The sequence below is a fragment of the Canis lupus genome, chromosome 17 (assembly GCF_048164855.1).
Source record: "Canis lupus baileyi chromosome 17, mCanLup2.hap1, whole genome shotgun sequence".
NCBI classification, from domain to species: domain Eukaryota; kingdom Metazoa; phylum Chordata; class Mammalia; order Carnivora; family Canidae; genus Canis; species Canis lupus.
In genome coordinates, this window is record NC_132854.1 from 5,459,071 (window position 1) to 5,465,075 (window position 6,005).

Below are 6,005 nucleotides of genomic sequence, written 5' to 3' on the forward strand. Positions count from 1 at the left end.
GTTTTATTGTTTTATAGTTTGTGGGGCTATGATAAAAGACTATTAATACTAAGCAGGGGTAAATTCTTTCCAATAATTTATTAACTGCTTCCCAATTAAACTAACACAGACCTCAGAGACTATGAAGTGAAAAACAGGTATTAGATCGCCTTTATCCTGTACAAGATCCGGAACTGTCACTTTAATGTCATACACGTGGTAGGCAGGCACTGCTGAATGGTTCTCAGGACGATGCTACCCAAAACAATGATACCATGGTTCCTACAACAAAACAGAACAAAAAGAGAAGAAGAAGAAGAAGAGGAAGAAAGAAGAAGAAGAAGAAGAAGAAGAAGAAGAAGAAGAAGAAGAAGAAGAAGAAGAAGAAGGAAAAAGAAAGAAGAAAGAAAGAAAGAAAAGAAAGAAAGAAAAGAAAGAAAGAAAGAAAGAAGAAAGAAAGAAAGAAAGAAAGAAAGAAAGAAAGAAAGAAAGAAAGAAAATGGCGATATACTGTTAACAACTCATGAGTTGAAGTGTCTAAGAGTCAATGATCAATTCTAAGTTGAAAATGGAGAAATAGACCAAAAACTGTTAGACATAGTTTCTGCTTTTCATTCCTGGTTTCATATAGACCTTAACAAGTCACATCCTTTCACATGGTGTGCTGCAGAGGAGGATTAGCATCATCACTGCAATTTTGTTGTAGCATACCCCATCTCTGTCCATGCATGAGAGCTATTAAGAAGGACTTGGTCCAAGGTCAAGTATAAATTCAGCTGCAGAGGTTCCTCCAAGAAGGTAAAATTATGATTACTTCAAGATGGCTTATGCTCCCCCATTAGCTGAGGTTGAGAGCCCATGCAGCTGTGCCACAGCTGGGAAGGCACCTGGCTTCCCACCATCTAGGGCTGAGCCCGCACGCCGCTCTGGAGCCTCCTGCCCTTCCTCACCAGTGAGGTGGAGACGAGGGCTGGGAACAGAGTTCAGAAGTTGAAATCTTCTCTCCACTCCAGGTGGCTATGTAACAAATACCATCCTATGCAGATCTAAAGGATCCATTTGTCAACAGGAATTCTTCAAAGCCATGGTATGCAATGTTACTTCCAAATACTAAAAAAATTTCCATATATTGTGAATGTACTTAAAGCAGTTAAAACTTATCGATTTATAAAAGTGAAATCTTATTCATAATCCCCATCATTTGAAATGCAAACAGTTAAGTCCTATATTTCAAATAACCATTTTAATCACAGTTGGTAAAAGCTGGAACAATAAGAGCACACAAGTAAAACATTCATTTATCAACCTGTATGCATGTAGCCAAGAAATTTTAAAGAACCTGAAGTACCAGAGCTACAGTGTGGAGTAGAAATCAGGCTGCTGGGTGACGTTTCTTTATTGTTGGTCAACTTGGAAATTAAAGGAATTAAGTAAATTCTGAAAACATAAATCAAGGAAAAGTTTGAGATCAAGTAGATCCAAGTAGATGACATAGATGCATGTGGGAACTAAGCAACCCAGAAAGACTCAGAATAGTGAAAAATAGGCACTTTCTTCCCTCAAAAAAGCAAACAGTCCAGGATGGGAAAAAAACCAATGTGTGTAAGTAATACAATGGAAAGAGAGGAATTATCAGTCAAGAAAGGGTTGTTTGAGCTGAGTATAATAGTATCTGCATTGCTGATAGTGAATAACTGTATAAAATAATAATGAATAGTTAATCCAAATTGGAATACTAGAATTCCTATATTTGTGTCTTTAAAAGGCAGCTATACTGGATGCCTGGATGGCCCAGTCAGTTAAATAAATGACTCTTGATTTCATCTCAGGTCGTGATCTCAGGGTCATGGGATCAAGCCCTGAGTCAGATGTCAGGCTCTCAGCTCAATGGGGAATCTGCTTGAGATTCTCTCTCTCCCTCTCCCTCTGCCCTTCCTCCCTGTCCCCTCGCAAATAAATAAATAAATCTTTAAAAAAAATGCAGCCATAGTACTGCCATTTAAATTGGTTTCAATTATTGAACTGTGTGAAAGTTCTATACCACAAATCAACCCTGAGATAACAGAACAATTATTACTGTTCCTGGTTTATAGGTAAAGATACTGAGGACCATGGTAGCTGTATTGCAAGATTCCACTGGGCACTATTCACATTATAACTATCCAGTGACTTTCATCAAGTACCAAAGATAGTTAATGACAAAGCTGGGTCTCATTGGCAAAGCTTCAGAATGTGAACATTAGAACCATGTGAGTGAGCCTTTCCCAGCTGGGTAGTCTTGGTCCTGATATTTACCAGCATCATCATCCTTTATTCTTTGTGCCTGTTTCCTAAACTGCAAAGTAAGATAATAGTACTTTTTTTCACATGTATGTTGGGAGGATTAAGGAAATACACATGCAAAGCACTTAGTACAAAATTGACATATAATAAATAGTTGCAGTTATGTAAAAATGAAGAACTAATGTCTTCTGTCTTTGAGGTGAGAACTCATTTTGATATATCGAGCTTATTATTTTTTAAATGGATGGATTCCATTTAGCTGTATCATTTTTATAGGTATTTTACATGTAAAACGCACACTGATACACATACACCAAACTCACATACACCTAACTTTGTAAAATCTGTGAGAATTTGCCCAGCCTGGAATTTGCATAGTAATCTTTACTGAACATCAAAAACTTTGCTATTGGGACAGCCTGGGTAGCCCAGCGGTTTAGCGCTGCCTTCGGCCCAGGGCCTGATCCTGGAGACCCTGGATCGAGTCCCACGTCGGGCTCCGTGCATGGAGCCCGCTTCTCCCTCTGCCTGTCTCTCTCTCTCTCTCTCTCTCTCTCTCTGTCTGTAATAAATAAATAAAATCTTAAAAAAAAAACAACTTGCTATTGTAAGAGCTTAAATACTGTTCCATTTTTTTGGAATAGTCTAATGGGTTACATAAGTTCCTGTCATTAAATTATTATCAAAAGTTAAATTTGTAATAAGCAGCTGACTTAGTATGTAAAAAAATGTTTCCTTTCAGGACAATGTGATGATGGTTTTAACTTTCCTTAGAAAATGTCTTTGGGTTTAATTTACTTAATCTGAAGATAATTAAAGATAATAAAACAAAAAGTCATACAAAATTTAACTTCCAATAAAAAAAAAAAAGAATCATCATTTGGGCAGGAAGAAAAGGGGAGTTTTGTCTTTAAAATGTGACTCTTCGCTTTGATAATAGAAGTTTTCAATAAAATCCCTTCTAAGAGAAGTTTAATCAAATGAAAAAGCACCCAAGTGTGTATGATTAAAAGTATCAGCAACTTAATTCATCAATGTGTATTCAGGGTATTGCTAATACACCCATAAATAATTTTTTTCCAGATTTTGTATACTCTTCTCATTCGCTAAAGAGCAAAATATGTTTCATTCATTCATTTTTTCCTTTCATTAGTGTCTTCATTTAGTCCATCAAGAATTACTTCAGCAAATAGTAATAATATGCACCAGGACTGGGTAAGATATGTCTTTGTTTTGAAGGAATATAATGTACATGTAAGTCAAGACACATAAATATTCAGAAACAGAAAGAGAGTAAAGCACTTGCAGCAGGAGTCATTTAGAAAGCTTGAGGGAGAAGTAGCAGCTGGACTGAGCAGGGACAGGCCGAGATGGGTGACAGGACATTCTAGATGCAGGAGAAGGTAAGTCATGTAAAGAGGACCAATCTGTGAGGAATTGAAAATAGGATTATGCAAGATTTTGAGAGCAGATTTTAGAACTATTTGGTGTCAATCACAAATTCCACCTGTATTTTGGGAGATTCTATGCAGGTGCCAGGCACCTTTTTCCTTCATTCTAAGTGAGATGGTGAATAAAACACATGCCAATCCTTGCCTTCATCGAATTTACATTCTAGGGTAATGCGGGATGGGGCAGGGGAGACAGACAACAAGATAAATACACAATATATGTTATGTGTGTGTGTGTGTGTGTGTGTGTGTGTGTGTGTGTAGTGTATTATATTAGGGCTGAACATTTTAAGTAGGGTGTCAAGGATATGCCCAGTGAAGTGACATTTGAGTATCAACCAGCCAGGAAGAGGTGAAGTAGCAAGCACTAATGGTATACGAGGGAAGAACATTCCAGGTGCAAAGCAGCCAGTGGAAAGGCCCTGAGCTGGGTACATGCCTGATGTGTCAGAAGAATAGGGAGGGGCTAGTGTAGCAGGAGAGGAATAAGCAAGAGCTGAGGGCAGGGTGGGGGGTGGGGGAAGGGGGTGAGGGAGGTGACATAGGGTACTGGAAGCAGAACTTGAAGAAGTAGGCTACTTTAAGAGGCTCTGGCTCTCACTCGAATTGGTATGGAAAGTCTCAGAGAGTGACTCGATCTTCCTAGATAATTAAAGGATCGTCTACAGAGCCTGTTTTCTAGAGGTCAGGAGTAGAAGCCAAGGGAAAAACTGTGAGGAGGTGAATTGTCCACAAATGGTCATGACAGCTGGGACCAGTGTGGGATGAGCAGAGTGGTGGAAAGTGATCAGGTGCTGCATACATTGAAGGTAAGGTTGACAGGACTTGCTGTTGAGGTGTGCAAGGAATAGCAGACCTAAGATAACTCCAAAGTTTTAGCCCTAAGCCTTTGAAAAGAAGGACTTGTCCTTACCTGGAAAGGAAAAAGTGGGAGGAGCAATCTGGGATGGAGAGTGGTCAGGAGTATGGCTATTTTGGTGCCAATTTGTTCAATTTAGTCATTCATTATTCATCCATTATTTGTTAATTATGCTTATTAATTATACTTTTATACTGAGATAAAGTCACACAAACCTACAAAATAAGGCTGCTTTATCAACGGATAGTTAAGAGCTTTACCTCTTTAAAGAACGCAGTATTGCCAGTGTTAATGATCATTTTATTTTGGTTGTTTTGTTTTTAGCATGACAAAGAAGTGAATAAAATAGTTGGCCAGCAGAGATGGGTGAGTGCATAAAGACAAACTGTTTCTGTGAAGCAGGCTTTGGAAATTCCATAATGCCAAGGCATAGGAGGAGCTTCCCAGGGGTCTACTCAGGAGACCGAAAGAGACAAAAATGCCCCATCAGGCTCCTGTATATCCAAAGCTACCCTAAACTGGAGAAAGAGAAAGAGGGATCCTTTCAATGAGAACAAGGGACTATCCATTCCTCTCCTCCCCACGTCCAAGAATATCATAAGTACCAATTTTGATTCCAATATTTCAAACTATAGCATCATAAATTATGATGGGTGGCCCTGAGATTTAATAACCTGCCATATTACAATGAAGAGCTGTCCCATCAATATCAATAACTGAGAACATGTGCAGAAATCTGTCAAATATATAGGAATCGAAAGAGCAAGACGTCTTACCATACTTCCTGTGCTAATGTACACTAAATGATTTTAAATGCCCTTTTTCAGTTTCATAGATTTTTTGGCATGTATTTGGCCAATTTCAGCCTTACATAAAGAAACATGTATGTGTGTTTTCTTGGAGAAATCTTTACAATATTTGATGGCCACGTTTTTAAAGATGCAACAAAAACTTTTGTTTGGAGAGTTTAATTATGAGCACTACAGTGACTATTCTCCCCTATGTCTCATGCATCCCCAGGTTTGTTCTATTAAACATCTGAAACAACACTTGTTAAAACATTATATCCTCTCGTTTCTAATTTGACATGCTGGTATTCTTTTATTCCTTAAACTTTCATCTTTTTAATAGGAAATAATTGTCTAATTCATATTTAATTTTCTGCATAGAGGGCTTTTTTTCTAAATTAAAAATAGAAAATTACAAACTAGGGTACAGTTGGATAAAGGGCTGCCTACAGCCCATTTGCCATCAATGGGTTTAACCTCAGGAAAAGCAAAAACAAAGCAACTTTTAGTTCATTCATCACTCATGGTTGATTGATGCCAGCAGCAGCTGAACTGAGTGATATGATGCTGTTTTGTGAAAGAGGAAGGAAAGAAGGAAGGAGGGAAGGAAGGAAGGAAGGAAGGAAGGAAGGAAGGAAGGAAGGA

The 6,005-nt window shown here is 38.2% G+C and overlaps 1 long non-coding RNA gene across 1 annotated transcript in view; it reads left to right on the plus strand.

The window, feature by feature from the left end:
- LOC140608280 (uncharacterized) overlaps positions 1 to 5,630 on the plus strand; it is a 29,113-nt gene extending 23,483 nt beyond the window's left edge. Inside the window, exon 4 of the long non-coding RNA XR_012010302.1 lies at positions 4,897 to 5,630. This is a non-coding gene — a long non-coding RNA (uncharacterized lncRNA). The remainder of the gene's footprint in view (positions 1 to 4,896) is intronic.
- The last annotated feature ends 375 nt before the right edge of the window (positions 5,631 to 6,005 follow it).